The sequence below is a fragment of the Apis dorsata genome, unplaced genomic scaffold, assembly GCF_000469605.1.
Source record: "Apis dorsata unplaced genomic scaffold, Apis dorsata 1.3 scaffold_129, whole genome shotgun sequence".
Classification (NCBI taxonomy): Eukaryota; Metazoa; Arthropoda; class Insecta; order Hymenoptera; family Apidae; genus Apis; species Apis dorsata.
This window is the reverse complement of record NW_006263422.1, coordinates 861,121-864,876: the sequence shown is the minus strand read 5'-3', so window position 1 is coordinate 864,876 and position 3,756 is coordinate 861,121. Positions and strand designations below refer to the sequence as shown.

The following is a 3,756-nucleotide window of genomic DNA, read 5'->3' as shown; positions in this document are numbered from 1 at the left end:
AAACGTGGAACGTTTCTCTCTCTGTATATATATATATATGTGTGTGTGTGTATGTGTATTGGCTCTGTCGAGTGTTTGCGATTAAATCAGCACGTCCGATCGAGCGAATTAAGTCCTCGGCGTGGGTGGACCGAAGACCGGGAGAGGAGAAGGATCAAAAGAATGCTTTCTCTCTCTTTCTGTTTCGTTCGACTCTCTCTCTCGGCGCGTGCAAAAGCGCCGAGCGCAAATAAACTCGGAGGGTATGGAGGATTTGCATGTTCGATTATACGCAAGTTCCAAGTTTAATTGGACAGTGATCGAGTCATTGTGGTTTCCTGGTAAATATATATATATTTTTAGATTTATATCGGGATTTTTTAAATTTTCCTTGAATATTTTTTCATAGAAAAAGAAATTGACGATTACGAATGAATACTTTCAAAGAATATCGACATCGTATTGTATTGAATACATTGAATTTTTTAAAATTTTTCTCTTCGATATTTCTGGAAAGAAAACGAACGAGAGACGCCTATGAACGATCATTTTTATCAAATTTGTTCAAACATCTCTCGACGCCTATGAACGGTCATCGTGTCTTCAATTTTCTGTCCGATTTTTCAAAAGAAAGAGATCAAAGCCTATGAACGATCACTTTTATCGTATTTCGAATTTTTCAAAATTTTTCTCTTCGATATTTCTAAAAAAAAAAACGATTGAGAGACGCCTATGAACAATACTGTATTTTCTGTCTGATATTTTTCGAAAGAAAGCGAACGAGGGACGCCTTATTTTTATCGTATTTTAAATTTTTCAAATTTTTCTCGACAATTATTATATAAATAGTCATCTCTAATTTTTCAAACTTCTTTTCGATATTTCTCGAAAGAAAATGATTAAGGGATATCTATGAGCCGTCATTTCAGTCAAATTTTTTCAAACTTCTCTCCTCTCTCCAAAGAAAACGACTAAGAGGCAGATCCTACGAATGACAGCCCTATATACGTTTTATTTTTATCTAAATTTTTCAATTTTTTCTCGAATACTCGGAGGAGGAAATCGAGATCGGCGCCTATGAACGGTCGCGTGTATCCGTCTACTCGGTTGCGTCTCCCGCACCGGCCACACGGCTGAGCTTTGTCTTGTAAACGAAGCCACCAGCCTGATTCGTATCCGGACGTTGATAAATTCCCCCGCAGAGTTTAGCAGTTCTTCGCGGAGACTGGAGCGAAGGAGCCTACCGCCTTATCCTTCCTTCCCATTCACCGCGGAAGGACGAATGGTCCTGGCGCATCCTCCAAACAGGCTTCTTCGCCCAACCAACCTGGCTGAGAAAGGAAGACTTCGTGGGAAACCGGTCGACCTCTCATCCTCTCATTCACGGAACGCTCTCTCTCGTTAAGAAAGAGCGGACCTATCTCCTCCCTTTATTATTAACCCTTCCACTCGTGTCTCACCGCAACACGGTAGCACCCTTCCTTCCTCCTATTTATTATTTCTCATCTTTTCTCACCTCTAAAAAAGAAAAGGTTAATGGAAGTATTTTCGTGTCGATTTCAAGAAAAATTATTTATTAATCATTCCATATATATGGATATCTCGTTACTTGAACTCTTCGATGCTAATCCTGATCGAGAATTTGTCCGAAATTTACTTTTTAAAATATTCTAAATATTCGATAAAATCATCAAGAAATAAAAGAATGTAAAAGAATCGAGAAAAGGAAACCGGACACGAAGATTTTTATTTATTTTACTAGAAAATATTGAAAATTATAAAAAGCTATGATTTTTTGATAAATCCTTACCGAGCAGAGTGAACGGAAAACGACTTACCTCTCGAAAGACGAATTAGGCGTCCAATGTTTGCCCTACTTTGACCATTGAAACATTTCTCTTGGTCGTGTCAAACATCGCGCTTTAAACGCGTAGTAGACGCAATATCGTTGCGCCCGATCGCAATATTTCTGGCCTCCGAGTAAACCGCGTTTCGTCGCTTTGCTTATTTCGCTCGCGGGACATTGCATAACAAGGCTCGTGGAAAGAGAACTCTTAAATTACAACGGGACGTGTGCGCACGAAAAGTCACGCTCACTATCATGGCGCCTTATATTTTTTCTTTTCCGTCCCTCCTCCCTTCTCTTTACTCACGACTTATTCACAGCCCTTCGATTTAACCAAGAGACACGTCGCGAGGGTCGAGGAACGTCGTATTTTTGAACCTCGTTATTTATCACGTATCAAAACCAAGGATCAACAATTCTCTCTTTCTCTCTTTCTCTTGCAATTTCAGTTTACTTGAACATTATATATATAGAGAGAGAGATAGATAATATATTGGGTTATTCGAAAAGTAATTTCGTGAACAGAATTCGACAAATTTAATCTCGCAGCAATTTCTCGAGTTGTTAACCGTCGGTTTGCTTTTACTTTATCTTCGTTAGCTTCGACTGGTCTCCCGGAACGTGGCTCATCTTTAACGTTGAAATTATCGGAACGAAATTTTGAAAACCACTGGCATACCGTTAATACACCTTCTCTATAGACTTTACATAACTTTTTTCTTTTGATTTTGCTCATCTTTGTTATCACACACGATCGCGCACAGAATCGAACGAATTTTTCTCATGCATAAACGACGACGAAATGCCAATGCTCTCGAAATATGTAATAACACGGTTTAGAACGAAGTTGGCTGGATAAACGTTCGACTAGCGACACTCGTGCGAGAAAACGAAATTACTTTCCGAGCGACCCAATAATTTCGACTCTAGAATGAAGTTGGCTGGATAAACGTTCGACTAGCGACACTCGTGCGAGAAAACGAAATTACTTTCCGAGCGACCCAATAATTTCGACTCTAGAATGAAGTTGGCTGGATAAACGGTCGACTAGCGACACTCGTGTGAAAAAACGAAATTACTTTTCAAACAATCATCTATCTATATATACAGAGAGAGAGGGGTCTTCTTTATTACCGTTACTTGGACGTATTCCCGTTTAACGGGTGTTAATCGGCAGCGAGGATTTTCAGAGGCGGTGGCCGCGGCAGAGAAGGGATAAAGGGTGATCCGTGGTCAGTGGTTACACGCTCATTTACGTCAAGCTGTGCGCCAGTCACGCGATCAACTCTTTAATCCTAAGCGTCTAATACCCACATTGTCGAAACCGCACCGCGCCGCACCGCGCCCATTACCTACGCCTTAATGCTTCTGTCCTCGGATTCACGCTTCCTTCGGATTATACTTTTCCTTGTTTTTGCAAGACGCTCCACGGCTCAATATTTTATAAATTCGATAAATTTTTCCTTTGTCCAAGGATTCAATTTTTAAATTCCAACAAATTTAATCCGATTATTTGTTCCCCCCCTCCCGAAAGACGAAACGTAACGAAATAACTTTCGGAACGCGTTAAGATAGAATCGTCGCGTTTCATTTTCGCTCTCGACGATTCCATTCTCTTTCGAGAGGCAATTAAATAACAAATATTTGTCGACGATTTCAACGTGAAAATAGGACGAATCGAGGATAGGGGGGGGGGAGGAGGGAAGATACAAACCACGTATAAAAAGGTCGGTATAAATCTACGCGAGGGATACTTTTTCTTCTTCTTTTCTCTCTCTCTCTCTCTCTCTCCCCCTCCTCTTCCGAAACTGCACGCGAGCCGAACGGGAGGCAGATGCGCCCCCGCGAGGGAACAGCTGTACGATTGTCCGTCTCGTTTCCACGTCCATTCGTTGTTCCTCGAATCTCCTCGAAAAGCCCGGCGAAAAATA

General features: G+C 41.0%; 1 long non-coding RNA gene across 1 annotated transcript in view; it reads right to left on the bottom strand.

The window, feature by feature from the left end:
* Positions 1–2,561: 2,561 nt before the first annotated feature.
* LOC116185216 overlaps positions 2,562–3,756 on the bottom strand; it is a 4,524-nt gene continuing 3,329 nt past the window's right edge. Inside the window, exons 2-3 of the long non-coding RNA XR_004150016.1 lie at positions 3,228–3,232; positions 2,562–2,903 (exon numbers count right to left, since the gene is read on the bottom strand). This is a non-coding gene — a long non-coding RNA (uncharacterized LOC116185216). The remainder of the gene's footprint in view (positions 2,904–3,227; positions 3,233–3,756) is intronic.